Source organism: Rhinatrema bivittatum, chromosome 1 (assembly GCF_901001135.1).
Source record: "Rhinatrema bivittatum chromosome 1, aRhiBiv1.1, whole genome shotgun sequence".
Lineage (NCBI taxonomy): Eukaryota > Metazoa > Chordata > Amphibia > Gymnophiona > Rhinatrematidae > Rhinatrema > Rhinatrema bivittatum.
The window spans coordinates 807,136,204-807,157,196 of NC_042615.1; the positions used below are offsets into that span (position 1 = coordinate 807,136,204).

At 47.0% G+C, this 20,993-nt stretch overlaps 1 protein-coding gene across 1 annotated transcript in view; it reads right to left on the reverse strand.

Annotated features, from left to right (window-relative positions):
- The window catches only part of NOL6 (nucleolar protein 6), a 207,050-nt gene that overhangs the window by 103,069 nt on the left and 82,988 nt on the right, over positions 1 to 20,993 (reverse strand). The window lies entirely within an intron of this gene.

The window sequence follows — 20,993 nt, forward strand, 5'->3', positions numbered from 1 at the left end:
AGTCGCTCCATACTTTTGCGAGACATTATCGCCTAGATGTCCGGGCGCTGTCGGGCGGTCAGCTGGGAGACAGGGTCATAAGGGCAGGGCTGTCCGCGGCCCACCCATGAGAAGGAAACTTTGGTAATCCCACCATCTGGAATGATCCTGGTACATACAGGGAAAAGAAAATTATTCCTTACCTGCTAATTTTCGTTCCTGTAGTACCATGGATCATTCCAGACACCCTCCCTAGTCTTGGGGGTTTGATTTGGTGGGACATCCCTGCTTACCTGTCTTGTTCCATTTCTCACTCTATCCTTTTTCGGGACTAAGAGTCTGCGTTCATGCAGTGCTGTTTGCAAGTTCACAGTTGAGCTTTATACTTCCAAATTTAGTTACTGTCAGTTTGATAGCGGTTTTCTGATATTTTGCATACTTGATCCCTCTGGGTCTCTTCTCTTCTTGGCTTTGATAGTCTAGTTACTGAGAGTTGAACCAGGGGAGGTGTGGTCATATAGGACCTCCCCTGAGAGTTTTTGTTCTGAGTCCATCTGCTGGACGGGGGACATAACCCACCGTCTGGAATGATCCATGGTACTACAGGAACGAAAATTAGCAGGTAAGGAATAATTTTCTTCTTGGGATAGCCTAATTTGAACCTCCCCAGGCACTAGTAAGTACAGTGAAACTTGTGCAGATAGCATTAACTCTGTTAATCCATGTATTTTACCTGTTGCTGTTTGCAAAATATCTTTTTTTTTTTCTGTTTACTGTTGTTGCCATTTGTTAATAAACTTTATTAGCTCTGTCCTGTGCATTACCACCAGGGGGATAGATTGTGAGCGGAGTACTTGCACAAAAGTGAGCAGGAGCCCAGCTGATGGGTAGGAGCCTGCCATTGTAGAAGTACAAGCGCAGATGCTGACAGGCCTGGAAACTGCTTGGCAGGACCCTCAAGAGTGCTTACTGGGCAAATCCTGAGTGGATTTCAGGAGTTACGTGATGGTGCATTAAATTTTATTAGCTAGGCAGATGTGTGGGGGGGGGGGGGGAGGGAGTCAGGGATTGCCTCGGTCTACATCTGGGAACAAGCAACAGAGAGTGATCTTCCAGACATTTCCAAATGACCTGGACTGGACACTACTGGAGACAGGATGCTGGGCATGATGGACCATTGGTCTGATCCAGCATATCATTTATCTTCTATCTTTCAGCTGCCCATCAGAGTCCAAGAATCTACTGGAGGTACTTTAAAAAAAAAAAATTTTTTAAGTTGCAGCAGCACGATTATCTCCACAACCGGCACTATACTCATCTTACCTGTTCTGCACACTATCAGAAGAAATGGGACTTTAGGCAGGACAAATGGCTAGGAAACAATGAGCCCTGGGGGGAGACAGTAGTGAAGCAACAGTCATATCACAGCATAGAATTCAATAATTAAGAACATAACATAAGAAATGTCATACTGGGTCAGACCAAGGGTCCATCAAGCCCAGCATCCTGTTCCCAACAGTGGCCAATCCAAGTTACAGGTACCTGGGAAATACCCAAACATTAAATAGATCTCCAGCTACTATTGCTTATTAATTAATAGCAGTTTATGGATTTTTCCTCTAGGAACTTATCCAAACCTTTTTTAAACCCAGCTACACTAACAGCTGTAACCACATCTTCTGGCAATGAATTCTAGGGCTTAACGATGCACTGAGTGGAAAAGAATTTTCTTTGATATGTTTTAAATGGGCTACTTGCTAACCTCATGGAGTGCCCTCTAGTCCCTTCTATTAACTGAGAGAGTAAATAACTGATTTATAGTAACTTGATCAAGTCCTTTCATGATTTTGTAGGCCTCTGTCATAGCCCCCCCCCCCCCCCCGGTCGTCTAGTCTCCAAACTGAACAGCCCTAACTTCCTTAGCTTTACCTCATAGGGCAGCCGTTCCTTCTCTGCACTTTCTCCAGTGCAACTATATCTTTTTTAAGATGCAGTGACCAAATTGCATACAGTATTCAAGATGCGATCTCACCATGGAGTGATAGAGAGACATTATGACATATCATTTTAATGCCACTCCCTTCTTAATAATTCCTAACATTGTTTGCTTTTTTGATCACCACAGCACACTAAGCTGATGATTTCAATGTATTATCCACTATGAGGCCTAGATCTCTTTCCTGGGTGGTAACTCTAAGACAGAACCTAACATAGTGGAACTACAGCAAGGGTTATTTTTCCCTATATGCATCACTTTGCACTTGTCCACGTTAAATTTCATCTGCCATTTGGAAGTCAAATTTTCCAGTCTCGCCAGGTCCTCCTAAAATTTATCACATTCCATTTGAGATTTAACTACTCTGCATAATTTTGTATCATCCGCTAATTTGATCACCTTACTCATCATACCTCTTTCCAGGTGATTTAAAAAATTATTTTAAAAGTACCAGTCCAAGTACAGATCCCTGAGGCACTCCACTGTGAAAACTGACCATTTAATCCTACTCTCCGTTTCTTGTCTTTTAACCAGCTTGCAATCCACAAAAGGACATCGCCTCCTATCCCATGAATTTTTAGTTTTCTTAGAAGGCTTTCATACGGGACTTTGTCAAACGCCTTCTGAAAATCCAAATACCCCACATCTACCGGTTCACCTTTGTCCTCATGTTTATTAACCCCTTCAAAAAAATGAAGCAGATTTGTGAGGCAAGACTTCCCTTGGGTAAATCCATGTTGGCTGTGTCCCATTAAACCATGTCTATCTAAATGTTTTGGGAGTTTATTCTTTATAACACTTTCCACAATTTTTCCTGGCACTGAAGTCAGGCTCACCAGTCTATAGTTTCCCAGATCACTCCGGATCCCTTTTTAAATATTGGGGGTTTCATTGGCCACCTTCCAGTCTTCAGGTACAACAGATGATTTTAATGATCGGTTACAAATTAACTGAAATAGGTCTGAGATTTCATTTGTTAGTTCTTTCAAAACCCTGGGGTGAATGCTATCCAGTCCAGGTGATTTACTACTCTTCAGTTTGTCAATCAGTACTACCACATCTTCCAGGATCACCATGATTTGATTCAGTTCGTCTGACTCATCACCCTTGAAAACCGTCTCTGGAATGGGCATCTCCCCAACATCCTCTTCAGTAAACACCAAAGCAAAGAAATCTTTTAATCTTTCCGCGATGGCCTTATCTTCCCTAAATGCCCCTTTAACCCCTTGATCATCTAACTGAATCCCTCGCAGGCTCTCTGCTTCGGATATATTTTAAAAAGTTGTACAGATCCTGGATAAATGGATTCTTTGCAAGCTGTGATACTAGTTTATACAAGATAATGACACCCATAACCTTTCAGACTGTATAGGTCTCCCCTTTAGATATCTGGATAGAGCCATACTTTGGTTTGCTATAAGGAAACATGTCAGAATGCAGTCAGGGCATCCTCTGGTTGCCGAGAGTTCCATGCCCCCCCCCCCCCCTTTCCATGGGCTGGCAACAAATGACGCAAAGCCATCTCGTCTCTTGGTTCAATCCACTTCAGACTAATTTTTTCAGTTACTTAATGCACAAAACACTTCCAAAGATCCTGACATTACATTTTCCAAATCTACAAATGCAAAACAAAAGCAACGTGCAAGGAATCTGAAGTTATGTCCCCCGTGTACAGACATTTCCTGACAAGATGCTTTCACAGGAAAACACTTAAAGCTACCTTAATTACTCAGAGCCAGCTCTATGCACACGAGAGCTCTGTCCTGCTGCCTGAAGTCACTCCAGCTGCAGAAGAGAAATGTTTGTTGGGGGTTTTTTTGGCTGGTTGTAAAAAGTATGGTCAAACTGGAGAGTTTGCATAAAACAATGTCTGCTATTAGCATGCCGGACATAACAAATCATGGTTCTGTTGGGGGGGTTATTGCCAAAGGCTGACTCTTGGTCCGTCCCCCCCCCCGACGATTGATGTAAGCCACTGTAGTCGCATTGTCGGACAACACTCTGACAGACTTCCCCTTGATAAGCAGGAGGAATGCCTGCAACGCCAGCCGGACTGCTCTGGTCTGGTCTCTAGCCGATTGATTGACCATCGAGACTCCTCTGAGGACCATTGCCCCTGCACCGATTTCCGCAGACAAACCGCTCCCCAGCTGGAGAGGCTGGCAACCGTGGTGACTACTGTCCATTCCGGAACCACCAAAGGAACGCCACGGGTCAAATTATCCGAGTGCAGCCACCAATCCAGGCTGGACCGAGCCGACTCAGTCAGCGGCAGATGGAATTGCTCGGAAACAGGATTCCAACGGGAAAATAACGCTGACTGCAAAGGCCGCATATGAGCGAAGGCCCAGGGAACCAGTTCCAGAGTGGAAGTCATGGATCCTAGAACCTGTAAATAATCCCAGACCTTCGGAAGATGCTTGGTCAGAAACACTCGCACCTGACCCTGCAATTTGACAATGCGGTCGGACGTGAGAAAAACTCTCCCCTGTTTGGTGTCAAACAAAGCTCCCAAAAATTCCAACGATTGGGAGGGAGTTAGATGACTTTTGGCCTTGTTGACTATCCAGCCGAGCGCCTTCAAGAACTGCAGTACCCTCTGGCTCGCTGCTTCGCAAAGCGCTTCTGATTTTGTCAGAATCAGCCAATCGTCCAAGTACGGGTGCACCAACAACCCCTCTCTGCACAGTTGGGCTGCCACCACCACCATGATCTTGGTGAATGCCCTGGAGGCGGTAGCAAGGCCGAAGGGCAGAGCTTGCAATTGGTAGTGCAGTCCCAGGATGGAAAATCTCAGAAACCTCTGATGATCCGCCCAGATCCTGACGTGATCCAGAGATGTCAGAAACTCTCCCGGTCGAACCGACGCAATGATGGACCGTAACATCTCCATGTGGAAGCGGGGTATCTGCAGACATCTGTTGACCTGCTTTAAGTCGACAATGGGCCGGAAAGACCCCTCTTTTTTTGGCACGACAAAGTAAATGGAATAACGACCTTTTCGTTGATCTGCCGGAGGAACCGGAACAATGGTGCCTAGATCGAGGAGACTCTGCAATGTCTGCTTTACCGCTCGATGCTTTGCGGCATACCCGCATGGGGAGATCAGAAACAGAGGGCGCGGACGGCGTGCAAAATCTAAAGCATATCCGTGTTTTATCACAGAGAGAACCCACTGGTCAGATGTGATTTTGGCCCATTCCTCATACAACAGAGACAGTCTGCCCCCTATAACTGGAACTGAGGAATGGACCGGCTGCCCATCATTGCGAAGATTTACCGCCTGGAGTAGACTGGGAGGAACCAGGTCTACCGAAACGTCGCCCACGAAAGGACAGACCATGACTGCTGTCTGCTACCATTCTGCCGAAAGGAAGAAGTGGGCGTTCTGGGCGCTCGAGGGCGACAACTTCCACGAAAGCGAGCCCTAGAAGAAAAGGATCCTCTTGACCTTGGTCTGTCTTCTGGCAGCCGATGAAGTTTATTCTTGCCCAAGGACTTAATCATATCTTCCAACTCCTGTCCAAACAGCAGTTGGCCCTTAAAGGACAAGGACCCCAGCTGCAACTTTGAAGAAACGTCCGCAGACCAGTTTCGTAGCCACAATAATCTACGTGCCGAGACGGCGGAAACCATGGACCGAGCAGACGTCCGTAACAGGTCATAAAAGGTATCCGCACTATAAGCCACCACCGTCCCAAGACGCCCCGTTGGAAGAGCTTCCCCTTCAGACAGTGAATCGTTGGCCTGGAGCTGTTGGACCCAGCGGAACCCTGTTCTAAGGCAAAATTGCTACACATTGCCGCTCAGAATCCCAGTGCCGAGACCTCAAAGATCTTTTTAAGCTGCATCTCCAGCTTTCGATCCTGCAGGTCCTTGAAGGCCGTCAATCCTGTGACGGGGATAGTGGTCTTTTTTGTGACTGCTGACACCGCCACATCCACTTTCGGAACTTGTAGGATCTCCAATGCTTCTTCTGGCAAAAGATAAAGCTTATCCATCGCCTTTGAGACCTTTAACCCCAAATCTGGGGTGTCCCATTCCTAAAGAGGAGGTCCGTAGCCAAAAAATGAAAAGGGAAGGCCGGAGGCAGACCCCTCAGGCCCAATAACACAGGGTCCATAGACCCCAAGTAAGACTCCTCCGGAGGCGCCTCAATTCCCAGTTCAGCTAAAGTGACAGGAATGAGCGGTCCGAGTTCCTCCTTCCTGAAAAGTGTACCACCTTAGGGTTGCCCCCCTTGACGACATGGGTCCCTCGGGCAGCACTCTGTTGCTGATCCCCCTCGCCCTCCACCCCCGTCGGGGGCTGGATGGGAAAATCCTGTTTCTCCGAATCATCCGTGTCCGAGGATGTGTCCGAGTCCATCTGTGGCGCCCTAGAGCGCAAGGGTCGTTTTGCCTTTGCGGGCCCCTTCCTAGATTGAGTAGAAGGAGAGGGAGAGACTGTCTTATAAGAAGACTGCTTCTTACCTGCTTTCCTGGTCTTAAAGGTCTTATGGAGCCGTGACATGAACTCTGAGAAAAAGGAGGAGGAAGAATCAGAAGAATCCGTTCCCCTCGTCTCCCTGCGCGTTTGAATCCAGCCACGCAGGAGATTTTGGTCTTGGTAATGGCTGCTGCGGAGACAGCCGAGGTGGGAGATTTCCCTCCCCCATCGCGAACTAAGCCGCTGAGTAGAAGGCTCCCAAAATGGCACTGTTTCCCGCGCTCAGTGGGAACTGACTGCCTGAAGACACCAGCAGACCGCCGAAAGCCACCACGACCGACCTGCCCCGGAGAACGATCCCCCCAGCGGCGGAGGTTCCCTCGCCCCCGGGAAGATAGGAAGCACACAATTCATCGCGAGAAAGGCGCGCGCGGCATGAGGGAGACAAAAAAATAAAGCACTTTTTTTTTTTTTGTACTAAGAGCGCCCAAATCAGCTCCCGCTTCACCCGCGCCGCGATCACAAAGTAAAGGAGAGCCGCAGAGAAGTATAAACTTTTGGGGTTTTTTTGTACAACTTGATCTGCAGTTCTTGTCCTGTGCCGGTGTGGTCCTGCTGGGAGGAGTGATCCAGGTTCCCCGGTATCATCCCAAGCACTGCTGCTTCTTGGCACAGAAGGGCCCTCGACCCTGGCCGCAGCCGCCTCCAACACCAGGGGGGATGGTCCCCTCAGGACCTGACAACCCCCTGGGAGGCCCCAGGACACCTTCCATCCAGTCAAAAGTTGCTTTTTTTTTTTTTAATTTAAAGCAAGTCCTAGCTGACTATAATCCAACCTTTTTTTTTTTTTTTTTTTTAACCAAATAACCAGTACAGACTGAGTTTTGCACCTCCACCATCTGCTGGAGACAGAGTAATACTGGCAGACTGTGGGTGGCACCTTGGTATATAAGGCAGAGTCTGTCAAAACTTTCTGTCTCCATCTGCTGGAGGGGAGACAAAACCCAGGAGTCTGGACTGATCTGGGTACGTACAGGGAAATTCTAAGTATTCTTCAGGAAGTGGATACAGTTTATCCATCGCTCTGCCGACCCTCCGAGAAGCGTCCGGAGCATCCCACTGCTTGGACAACAACAACTGAAGCAGCATGGGATGAAAGGGAAAATGTCTTCGCTGGGGGGCGGAGGCCCGCCAGGACGGGATCCCCCTTCTTAGCCGCCATACTGGATCCTGCAGCATCTTGTGGGACCTCAATATCCAATTCGGCCAGGACATGGGGGATGAGAAGATCAAACTCATCCCTCTGAAATAGTCGCAAAACCCCAGGGATCATCTCCTTCCATTTGCATATATGGAGTCGGCTCATCCAGGTCCGGATCAAGAGTAAGATCCTGAGGAGGCGGAAGATTTGGGATAGGGAGATGGGAAACCGCCCGGACACGGGAGGACCCTTGCAGAACCCCTGCTCCTGTAGACCATTGTGAGACTCCTGGTCCTTGAGAGAGTGCCGTAGGGTCCCCGATCTCCTCAAGTCTGATCACCTTGGGAGGGGGAGGAGCTGAAGCTGGGTCCTGGTTGCTGAGATAGCCTTGCTAAATAAGCATTATGCAGTAAAAGGATAAACTCCGCAGAAAAAGGCTCATGAGAAGGAGCAGAGGGAGGTACAGCAGAAAGTTGCCCCGATGGTGAATCTGCATCAGGGAGGAGAGCAGGAGTGAGAATCGGCGGTGAGGGTGAAAAACCGAAGCCGGTATCCATCTCAGGCTGCGTCGGAGCAGTAAATTCAGAAGATAAAATGGCCGCCGTTCCCGCGTTGGACGGGAACGGGGCCAACCTCCCCAAGGGCGGGCGCTTGTGTGCGCGAAACAGAATGCCCCGCTGGCCTCAAGGGACCCTCCCCACCGGGGAGGCACCTTGCGCATAGGCCGTCCCAGGAGAGCCGTGATCCAGGCTCTCCACAGGTACAACATCGCGTCGAATGCAGCATGGCGGAGAAAATAGAGCTGGCATAGAAAATCACCCCCAGAGGCTGTCAGCAGCAGTAAGATAGAAATCCTCTGCTTGCAAGGTAAACCAACGACCTAAAGCTGTTAAAATTAAATGCAGACAGAGGGATGGCGCCTCTCTGTCAATACTGCCCTGAGGGAAACGGCATCTCAGGGTAGCAGGTTGTCGTAGTGGGGGAGAGGATGGACCATCAATGTGCACCCCAGACAGCAATTAAGAGATAACACAGAACTTACCCCACAAGAGAACAAACAAAGATAAAATTTAAGAAATCTGCCACTACCAAAAGTTCTGTCTGCAAGTTGCAGGATAACTGAATACTAAACAGAATTAAGGCGAAGCTCTTTCACCAATACTCTTTTTTTTTTTTTTTTTTTTATTGATCCATCCAAAAGAAAGAAAATTAGCAGAAAATAGTACTCTAGTCTGACAAAGATTACTTCATCTGCTGGAGTCAGAGAAAATACTGAAGGGACGCAGAGGGCGCTCCAACCTATTAGCGGCCGTCCTTACAGTTTTTGCTCTGACTCCATCTGCTGGAAGAGGGACACAACCCACTGTCTGGACTGATCCGGGTATGTACAGGGAACTGATTTTAAGTGATGGGGGAATTCCACTGAGTTGGAAATGAACCCAAGAAGGCTCTCTCTTTGCTACTGGTGAGGTGCAGTTTCTCTGGTGCTGGAACAGATAGGCGGGCTTGAGGTGTTCAGCATAGTGAGCGGGATGGCGTATAGCGGTTTAGATGACTGCTAAGGTAGGCTTTGATAGTTTTAGAAGGCCAAATACTGGAATTTGGTATGATGGAGTGCTGGGAGCCAATGCAAAGATTTTAGAATGAGGGTGATCCATTCAAATTTTTTTGCACTCATTAACATTCGAGCTGCAGGCACCTATTCAATGTTTTTGGAACCCCCATGTAAAATGAGTTGCAGTAGTACAGGTGGGAAATCAAACAGGCCAACAAAGAAGGGACTGAGATAACATAGTTGGGAACAAAACTGATATACAGTGGCTACAGAAAGCCTACACTGCCTTCCAAAAATGTTCACCTTTTGTGTCTTATAGCCTGGAAGTAAAATTTATTAAAGTGTTTGATCCATACAACCGACACCTCTAATGCCAAGTGAAAAATATATCACAGAATTCATAAGAACATAAGAAATTGCCATACTAGGTTAGACTGAGGATCCATCAAGCCCAGCATCCTGTCTCCAACAGTGGCCAATCCAAGTTACAGGTACCTGGCACGTACCCAAAATATTAAATAGATCCCATGCTATTAATGCCAGTAATAAGCAGTGGTATTCCCTAAGTCGATCTGATTAATAGTGTGGCAAAACAGGGGTTTTGCATGCTTTGTAGTTATTGTTCTGCCCTGTAACACTTTTCCTCAGCGAGCTCATTTCCGGTGTGTGGGCCTGCAAGTGGTGTTTGACCTCTGCACTGTAGTTCAAGCAGAGGCCCCACTAGTTTTAAACTGTACTGATTCACATAACAGTATCAAGTCGGCAGTTTCAGTTGGTTCTCTCTGCAGGGTAGTGCATTTCAAAGCAAAGATCCAACCATGAGCACCAAGAAGCTGTGCCAAGACCTCCAGGACAAGCTTTTGGAAAGGCACAGATCTGGGGATGAGTTCAAAAACTGCAGTCCTTCAATATCCCTTGGAGCATGGTCAAGATGCTCATTAAGAAATGAAAGGTGTTACACTCACCGGCCGCACTGGGCCTGTCCTTCGTGTTATTCGGAGTCACGCTGCGGGCCCGCTCCTCCCCAGACCTGTCGCGGCCCTCTCCTACTGCCCACCCTTCGATTCTTTGGCGCTGAGTTTCCGACGGCATGCAGGACACCGCCGGCTTCCCTGCCTGTCGGGCTTGCATCTATGCACACACGCACACGGCTCTGGCCGCGAATTAAAGGACCAGCGGCGGGAATTGTCCCGCGGGCCCCGCCGGATGACATCACCACTTCTGGCCTATTTAGGCCTGCTTCTATTGCACCTCCCTGACTTAGCAACAAGTCTCCTGCCTTGCAAGTGGTGCGTCCAGTGTCTCTTCGCCCCAGCTCCTGCCTGCCGTTCCAGTTCCCGCTCTTGCCTTCAGCTCAGACTCCCTTCTCCGCTCCTGTTCCTGCTCCCGGCTCCTTGCTCTTCTCCTCATCTCCCTTTGGATGAACCTTTTGGCTTTGACTTGGATCTATCCTCATGCTGCTTGCTCGCTGCCTGCCCAGGACTTCGGATCGGACCTCACCCTGTTGCTCGCTGCCTGCCTAGGACTTCGAACCGGACTTCTTCCTTCCAGACAACGCTGCTCCTGGGATCCTGCCTCCGATACAGGGGCCCACCTAAGTCCAGCCGGTCCTGGTACCCAAGGGCCCAACCTGCGGGGAACGGGATTGGTAGTGGTGAAGCTCCAGCCGGCCCCCGTCTTCTTCCAGCCTCGTCTTCTGACGTTGGGGACCTGCAGTAAGCCTTCCTCCCAGGTTGTGTCAACCCCTAACTCAGGCCAGGGGTCCACATTCCTCATCAAGGTCCCAACAAAAGGTGTATGGCAGCCACCAAGACTCTTGCTAGATCAGGCCATCCCTCCAAACTGGATGATTAAGCAAGGAGGAGACTAATCAGGGAGGCAACTAAGAGGCCACTGGCAACTCTGAAAGAGCTACAGGTTTCCATTGCCAAGACTCAAAGTTCACATGTGACAAAATTCAATGCAATCTGGCCAGTATAGTAGGGTGGCAAGAAGGAAACCATTACACAAGAAAGCCCACCTTGAATCTCATGCAAAGGAACACTCAAGGGATACAGTAGCCATGTGCAATGGAGGGACAGCCTATGGTTAGAGCAGAGGGCTGACTGCCAGGACTCAAATCCCACTGTTGCTCCTTGTGATCTTGGGCAAGTCACTTCACCCTGCATTGCCTCAGGTACAAACTGATTGTGAGCCCTCTGGAGACCAGGAAATACCTACAGTACCTGAATGGTACTCTCCTTCAGCTACCAAAAAAAAAAAAAGACGACATGAGCTAAATACAAAATAAATAAAAATGTGACAAAACGTTTTGTGGTCTGACAAAACTAAAATAGAACTTTTGGGCCTGAATGGAAAGCATTGCTTTTGGCACAAAAAAAAACCAAAACACACAACACAACCAGAGAACCAGCACAACACAACCAGAGAACAGCACAAAAAAAAAACACCACCCAGAGAACAGCATCCCTACTGTGAAGCATGGTGGAGGTGCGCATTCTGTTATAGGAATGGTTCTCATCAGCAGGGACTGGAGGCACGTGTCAGGATAGATGGGACTACGAATGGGGGAAAAGTCCTTGGGGAAAACCTGCCACCCTCTGCAAGAATGCTCAAACTGGGATGGAAGCTTACCTTACAGCGAGACAATGACCTCGGGAGTGGCTACGGAACAATTAGGGAAATGTCCCGGAGTGGTCCAGTCCGAGCCTCAATCCAATGAAAATCTGTAGCCCACCAAAACTTCCCAAGGGACTCAAGAGTGTGAACAAGCTTGAAAAGAATGGTCTAAATATTGACAATGTTGGTGGAAACCGATTCCGACAGACTCACAGCTTTAATTCCTACCAAAGGTGCTTAACACCAAGCACTGATTCAGTGGGCTGGAGATTAATCCAATTGGATTTCAGTTCTGGTTTTTTGGACACTCATATGCTTTGTCCCCCAATAAACATTTCTGGTCCTGAATGGTGTGGAATATGATTGGAGGAGGGGGGTAAAACATTTCGATGCACACAATTCAAAACAGGTTCAAGGGGGTGCACAGTTTCTACAGCAACAATAGCTAATGCTAAGATTTGATCATCCATAGAGAGCTTGAACAAATCCTAAAACTGCAAATGTAGTGCCTGAAGATCAGGGTTGTCCCTTCGAGAGTCATCTTGGACTCTAATGTTGCCTGGATCATTTTTGCCTAGCCACAGTACTTCTGGGTTTTTTTTTTTTGGGGGGGTGGGGAGGTTTATGAGATGTAGTTTTAATACAGCCAGCCGTAAATCTTGCTTAGACATTCCTTCAGGTTAACAATGATTTATGAGGGTCCAGACCAAAAGGGAGTAATAGCTGAATGTCATTGGCATATGAGTAGAAGTATAAGAACATAAGAAAATGCCATACTGGGTCAGACCAAGGGTCCATCAAGCCCAGCATCCTGTTTCCAACAGTGGCCAATCCAGGCCATAAGAACCTGGCAAGTACCCAAAAACTAAGTCTATTCCATGTTACCATTGCTAATGGCAGTGGCTATTCTCTAAGTGAACTTAAAGCAGGTAATGGACTTCTCCTCCAAGAACTTATCCAATCCTTTTTTAAACACAGCTTTACTAACTGCACTAACCACATCCTCTGGCAACAAATTCCAGAGTTTAATTGTGCGTTGAGTGAAAAAGAACTTTCTCTGATTAGTTTTAAATGTGCCCCATGCTAACTTCATGGAGTGCCCCCTAGTCTTTCTATTATCCGAAAGAGTAAAAAACCGATTCACATCTACCCATTCTAGACCTCTCATGATTTTAAACACCTCTATCATATCCCCCCTCAGCCGTCTCTTTTCCAAGCTGAAAAATCCTAACCTCTTTAGTCTTTCCTCATAGGGGAGTTGTTCCATTCCCCTTATCATTTTGGTAACCCTTCTCTGTACCTTCTCCATTGCAATTATATCTTTTTTGAGATGCGGCGACCAGAATTGTACACAGTATTCAAGGTGCGGTCTCACCATGGAGCGATACAGAGGCATTATGACATTTTCCGTTTTATTCACCATTCCCTTTCTAATAATTCCCAAAATTGTTTGCTTTTTTGACTGCCGCAGCACACTGTACCGACGATTTCAATGTGTTATCCACTATGACACCTAGATCTCTTTCTTGGGTTGTAGCACCTAATATGGAACCCAACATTGTGTAATTATAGCATGGGTTATTTTTCCCTATATGCATCACCTTGCACTTATCCACATTAAATTTCATCTGCCATTTGGATGCCCAATTTTCCAGTCTCACAAGGTCTTCCCTGCAATTCATCACAATCCGCTTGTGATTCAACTACTCTGAACAATTTTGTGTCATCTGCAAATTTGATTATCTCACTCGTCGTATTTCTTTCCAAATCATTTATAAATATATTGAACAGTAAGGGTCCCAATACAGATCCCTGAGGCACTCCACTGTCCACTCCCTTCCACTGAGAAAATTGCCCATTTAATCCTACTCTGTTTCCTGTCTTTTAGCCAGTTTGCAATCCACGAAAGGACATCGCCACCTATCCCATGACTTTTTACTTTTCCTAGAAGCCTCTCATGAGGAACTTTGTCAAACGCCTTCTGAAAATCCAAGTATACTATATCTACCGGTTCACCTTTATCCATATGTTTATTAACTCCTTCAAAAAAGTGAAGCAGATTTGTGAGGCAAGACTTGCCCTGGGTAAAGTCATGCTGACTTTGTTCCATTAAACCATGTCTTTCTATATGTTCTGTGATTTTGATGTTTAGAACACTTTCCACTATTTTTCCTGGCACTGAAGTCAGGCTAACCGGTCTGTAGTTTCCCGGATCGCCCCTGGAGCCCTTTTTAAATATTGGGGTTACATTTGCTATCCTCCAGTCTTCAGGTACAATGGATGATTTTAATGATAAGTTACAAAGTTTTACTAATAGGTCTGAAATTTCATTTTTTAGTTCCTTCAGAACTCTGGGGTGTATACCATCCGGTCCAGGTGATTTACTACTCTTCAGTTTGTCAATCAGGCCTACCACATCTTCTAGGTTCACCGTGATTTGATTCAGTCCATCTGAATCATTACCCATGAAAACCTTCTCCATTACGGGTACCTCCCCAACATCCTCTTCAGTAAACACCGAAGCAAAGAAATCATTTAATCTCTCCGCGATGGCCTTATCTTCTCTAAGTGCCCCTTTAACCCCTCGATCATCTAATGGTCCAACTGACTCCCTCACAGGCTTTCTGCTTCGGATATATTTAAAAAAGTTTTGGTTTTTTTTGTTTTTTTTTTAATTTATAATTTTATTGAAAATACAGTACATGTACAAAAAGTAACCAAATAACCATACCATGGAAAAAACAACCAAGAGTATAACATGTACAGATCAAGTTCGTTCCAAAACCTTTGGTGAAGTATACTCACGGGCAGCCGAGAACAGATCAAAGACCAACATATGTACCGTCAAAACCATATCCCCATCCCCTTCCCCCCCCCCCCCCCCCCCATCCAGGTGACCCCGTGATACACATTACTCTAAAAGATGTCTGTCTGGGCACCAATAAACCTTGCTAATATATAATCGATCCCTGTGCCCGTGTGTTATCTATGAACCCTTATACCACCAGTCTGAATCAGGGAGAGGCATGCGTGTGTATGTGTGAATGTGCCCAATCAGCAAATGAAATAAGGATGCATCCCCTATGGGATTGGGTTCTGAGCCGTCAGCCAATGCATCAGCGGCCTCCAGATGATCTGAAAGGATTTCAGCTTGTCCTGTTTGACAGCGGTAAGATGGGAAAGGTGGTATTGTCGGTGTAACCTATGAAGCACAACTGCCCTGGTTGGTGTGTCTGGTAGTTTCCATGCAGCGGCCAATTCAGTCCTGGCAGCTATGTATACTTGACTAAGAAATGTGTTGGTATATTTCGGGTATTCGTCAGAGGGAACATGCAACAATACGTTTAAAACACTCGGGGCTCTGAAGCCCGGTACTAATGACTCTAGCCACGCAAAAAGCTCTTGCCAAAAGGAGGTAACCTTTGGGCAGTGCCACCACACATGAATATAGGTAGCAATGTTACCACATCCTCGCCAACACAAATTAGATATGGCAGGTATCATTCTATGTAGTTTATCGGGGGTCAAATGCCATCTGTACAACACCTTATTGCAATGCTCTTGTATGGAGGCCGCAATAGACACCTTGGACAATTGTAGGAAGATGAGATCCCAATCATCTTTAGAAAGGACTTCCCCGAGATCCCTATGCCAGGCTTGAATGTGGGTCGCCTCGTAAGGAGACTGATTATTCAATAGTTTGTATATTTTGGATAGGATGCCCTTCAGTTTATCGGAATGCTCACAATAAGACTCAAAGAGCGTTTTAGATGGATGAATCTGGTTGGTCGATATCAGTGAGCGTATAAAATGGCGAACCTGCGCATATGCTAGAACTTGCCCAGAGTCAATGGGCCCTGGGAGAGAGAGGGCTGATATAGTGCGCAAGGTACCTCCCATCAAAACCTGCCCAAAGGTAGTGAGCCCATGCTGTTCCCATTCAGCTAGGCGAGTATTATTTCTGCTGCCTTGGAAAAGATTATTATGGAATAGACGTGAGGATTGGAAGTATGCCTTATTGCCCACAAGCTTAGATTTCCAGGCCGCCCAAACCCTTAATGTAGTCTGTAAGGTTGTGGGCACATGGGTTAAGGGAAGCCAAGTGCATCTAGGTTGCCAGGCTAACGCCTGAATGGGCATAGATCCGACCTGTCTCTGTTCCAGTTGGACCCATTGTTTGACATCCACTGTATTGTAAAGATCTACCAAGAAGCGAAGCTGTGCTGCAGCGTAATACCACAGGAGATTCGGAGCCCCCAATCCCCTTGCTCGTTTGGGGAAAAATAAAACGGAGCGAGCCACCCGAGGCGGACGTTTCCGCCAGATGAAGCCATAGATTTTGGCCTGCCACTTCCTTAAGAGAAGTGAGGGTAGAAAAATAGGGATAGTGGAGAAAAAATAGAGCAGGCGTGGAAGGATCACCATTTTAACTATTGCCAACCTACCCAGCCATGAATGGGAATCCCTGTACCAAGTCAACATATCCCTATCAATCTTTTTCCAGAGAGAAGTATAATTGAGAGATTGTAATTGGGACGTATAGGGGCCAATCTGAACTCCCAAGTATTTAAGGGAGGCGCTTGCCCATCTAAAGGGGAATTGTGTTTTGATATCTACCACTTCCTGTTGGGATAAAGTGAGATTCAGCAGTTCTGATTTCTCTAGGTTTACCGTGAAGCCCGACACCCTATGGAACTGCTCCAGAGCGGCCGAGACCCCCTTCAAAGAAATTGCAGGGTTAGTTAAAGTAAAGAGGATGTCGTCTGCAAAAAGGGACAACTTGAAATGTAAATCATCTATCTGAATTCCCGTAATCAAGGCAGACTTCCGTACTGTCATAGCAAAAGGTTCCAAAAAAAAGAGCAAAAAGCATAGGTGACAGGGGGCATCCCTGCCTAGTCCCTCTCTGTATATCAAGGACTGGGCCGTAACCCCCATTAACTTTAACCCTGGCTTGAGGCTTCTCATACAATTTCTTTATCCACAGTTGGAAAGACGCGCCAAAATGCATAGTGTCCAAAACCCGGAAGAGAAAGGGCCAATGAACTAAGTCAAAGGCTTTTTCTGCATCAATAGCCAATAAAGCAGCCGGTAACTTATGATGGTGTACCCAATCTATTAAACCTATGACCTTTCGAATATTATCACTTGCCATACGGGAGGGAACAAATCCTACTTGGTCATTATGTACGAGGGAGGGAAGAATGTCCTTGAGCCGTTCTGCTAGAATCCGGGCTAAAATCTTTAAATCTAAGTTTATCAATGAGATTGGGCGATACGACCCACAACGGATAGGATCCCTTCCCGGCTTGGCCAGAACCGTAATACCGGCGACATTAGCATTAGGCGCTATCGATGCAGTAGTGCGCAAAGAATTAAACATCTCCAAAAGGGGTTCCGCCACTACAGAAGAAAGTTTTTTATAATAACTGCCCGTCAACCCGTCTAGGCCCGGGGCTTTTCCCGGCTTTAGGGCTTTGATCGCCCGTTGAACTTCCTCAAGTGATATGGGTGCATCGAGATATTCCTGTTGTGAGGCCATGAGAGTGGGGTAAAGACAAATCCTGGAAGTACATATCGATATCCGAATCTACTATGGACTTCTCTGCGCTATAGAGTTGACCATAGAAATCAGTAAAGCATTTTCGGATTCCTTCCGAGGACGTAATGAAAGGACCCCCCTTATCCTTTATTTTAATGATGTTATTTTGGAGGAAAACTGCCTTTAAGCGGCGGGCTAAAAGACGTCCCGCCTTGTTGCCCCCCCTCAAAATATTGCTGCTTAACCACATCCAATTGGAAAGCAAGTTTATCTGCATCAAGCGCCTTAATGGCATCACGAATGCCAGTCATTTTTTTAAGAGTCAGCGGGCACTGCGTTTGCATATGTCGCTGAGATAAATGAGCTAACTCAGCAGACAGGATTTGTCTTTGTTTCTCTTTCTCTTTTTTGCAAAAGGACGCACGAGAGACAAGGAGACCCCTCGCCACCGCCTTGGAACAATCCCATATCGTGGGCGTGGGTGTACTATCAGCTTGATGCTGTTGAAAAAATGCAGTAAGCTGCTCACCTAGATGTGTCACAAAGGTGGGATCCTTAAGAAGACCTTCATTTAAGCGCCAGAATTTCAGCCCTGGGTCTCTATTATGTAGGTGGAGTAGTAGCCAAACCGGAGCGTGGTCAGACCACACAATGGGCTCCAGGCCAGCATCGGTCACCCAATTTTGCGTTTGCTTATCCACCAGGAAATAATCCAGTCTGGAGTAAAGGTGGTGAGCTGGTGAGAAATAACTATAACATCTAGAATGGGGGTTTCTCTGCCGCTAGACGTCACCCAAGTGCCAATGAGATATCAAAGAGGATAATTGCGTCCGCACCTTTTTGGGAACTGAGGAGTTGCGGGTGGAGTTATCTAAAGAAGGGCTGTGAGTCACATTAAAATCCCCCCCCAGGATTATTGCCCCTTCCGCATATTTAGTCAGCACCTCATCTATTTCCTTGAAAAAAAGATCTTGTCCTGTATTAGGGGCGAAAAGGCTAAGTAAGGTGATCACCTGCTGGCCCACTCGTATTTTAAGCAGCACATAGCGTCCCCCAGGATCCCTAGCAACCTGTAAAACTTCATGAACAAGATCCCGAGCAATTAGGATACCCACTCCCGTATATTTAGAACCTTTTGTGCTAGCTGCAAGGTATTGATGAGGGTAAAAGGAAGATGACAATACTCTTTCATGTCGTTTTTTCAAATGAGTCTCCTGGATTAGTGCAATAGAAACATGATGTGTGCGTAAATCCTGATACAATAAAAACCTTTTGCGATAATGATTAAGGCCTTTGACGTTAAGGGACATAACACACTCTCCCAGATTCATTCCCCTAGATGACGTAGCCATAAGGGACAGAATAATAGGTACGCTTCAATACAACAGGAATCAAGCCCCACCAGTCAATGCGAACTTTTGAGTCCCCTGGATAAAATAAACCCTCAGCCCCCCCAATCCACAACATCACCCACTGCTTCTTGTGGGTGAAAAAACACCACTCCGGGGAGTCACTCCCCACCAGCATAACCCTCAATCCCCCGCCCCCCTCCCTTTACTGAAAAAAAAACACAACAAAGAACCCCGTACAGCACCCCTCTCAAAATGTACCAAAAAACAGTCTCACAGCATGATGAAGTCCCAGTAGGCTCCCGTGGCCCACAGATAGGGCCCACGGTGTACTTCGGTAGTAGAGAAGCAGTGTAATATAGAATAAGAAAGTAACGCTTGTGCAGGTGGTCCCCTGCTTCCGCTAATGAACCCGCCGCTCATTACAGGAAAATCAGCCTTGATCAGATAACGCAGCACGTGAGTCCTCAGAATGGCGGCGCAGTCTACTTCCTCCTTTCCCGACTCTGCGCCATTTTGGATGATCATCCAGTTTCGTAGGACGATTAGGCTTCTTCGGTGCCACAATACTGGGTTGGTAGCCAGCTTTATTAAGTGCCCCCAGAGCATCCGCAGGTGTTTTAACCCGAGAAGTCACACCGTTGAGCGTAAATTGGAGCCCAAACGGGAAGGTCCACCGGTATCGAATGTTCTCAGTCCGCAAATACGAGGTAATTTCCTTCAGTTCAAACCTTTTGCGCAAAGTCGAGGGCGCCAGGTCTTGAAAGAGAGACAGAGAGTGACCTTCCCAGGACCAGGTAGGACGCTTGCTCGCGATCTCCATGATTTTAGATTTTAGCAAAAAGCTATGACAGCAAATAACAATATCCCTCGGCCTGGTGTCTGTGCGGGGGCCAAGAGCCCTGTGTGCTCTCTCTAACCGGACAGGTTCAGTTAGTAGTCCCTCCGGCTGACCTTCAGAATCCTGGCGTTGAGTAAGAATATAAGCACAGATAGCGCTGGCAGTTTTCATAGGATCCCCATATTCAGGCGCTTCCGGGACCCCCTGTATTCTAATATTGCAGCGCCGGGAGCGGTTTTCCAAGTCCTCCAATTTATCTTGAATGGAGCCAATATCAGCTTCCATAGCATTCTGCTGTGCAATGATTGTATTCATGGAAGTCCCGTGGGCATCCACTCGGGTCTCGAGCTCATCTACTCTAATGCCCAGGCCTGCTATATCTTCGCGAATATCCGCCATTGAGGCCATAAGCTCCTGTTTATGAGTCTTTAAATCGGCCCGAAATTCAATAAACCACCCTCTGATATCATTTTTAAGTTGGGCTGTCGTCTCAGCCCATTCCGCGGTCTTTCCCGTCGGGGAGTCGGGTACCTGCGTCAGTGCTGTGCTCGCGGTGTCCGCGGCCTGCGCCGGCCCTGCCTCATGGTCATCGCCGAGATCCGGGGGGAGTTTACTAAACTGAAAATGCTTGAGATCAACCGGTTTTTTTTTCGCCGCCATAGCTGCCTGCGTCAGGGGACTTTCAGCTGCCGAATCGCACTCTTTTGAGGGGTGCAGTGTGATTTAAGCAGGGGTTCGCCGCGAAGTTTGCCACATCGGGAGCGGAGCAAGGTCTTTACGCGGCCATTTTGTTCGCCGGCAGAAGAGCGCCCCATTTAAAAAAGTTTTTACTGTGAGTTTTTGCCTCTACAGCCAACTTCTTTTCAAATTCTCTCTCTTAGCCTGTCTTATCAATGTCTTACATTTAACTTGCCAATGTTTATGCTTTGTCCTATTTTCTTCTGTTGGATCCTTCTTCCAATTTTTGAATGAAGATCTTTTGGCTAAAATAGCTTCTTTCACCTCCCCTTTTAACCATGCCGGTAATCGTTTTGCCTTCTTTCCACCTTTCTTAATGTGTGGAATACATCTGATGTATCAGATCTAACAGTATCTGATGAGATTTTCCTGGGGGCGGGGAAGGTAGGGCATAGGATATTAAATAGGGTGGGATCTGTAGGATAGCAGCACTTTACCATACATGACCCTCTCCTCCTCCTATCAGAGGACTTCCACATGGAAGAGACCAGAGCTCGCATGACCCACTTGACTCTGCACTTTATGAGACAGACTCTTTTGTTTCCATAGACATGATCAGATCACGGGAGTCTACGCCCACAATCCCACTGCCACAAAACGATGTCCATGCTTCTGCTGCTCATCAGGAAACTGTGTTCCCTCAAATATTCTGAATGTCGAAAGATGCTTGCTCCCCCCCAAAAAAACAGAGAGAACACTTATTCTAAATGAATTTTCTAAGAGTACAAGAGTGAAAGTGTTAAAC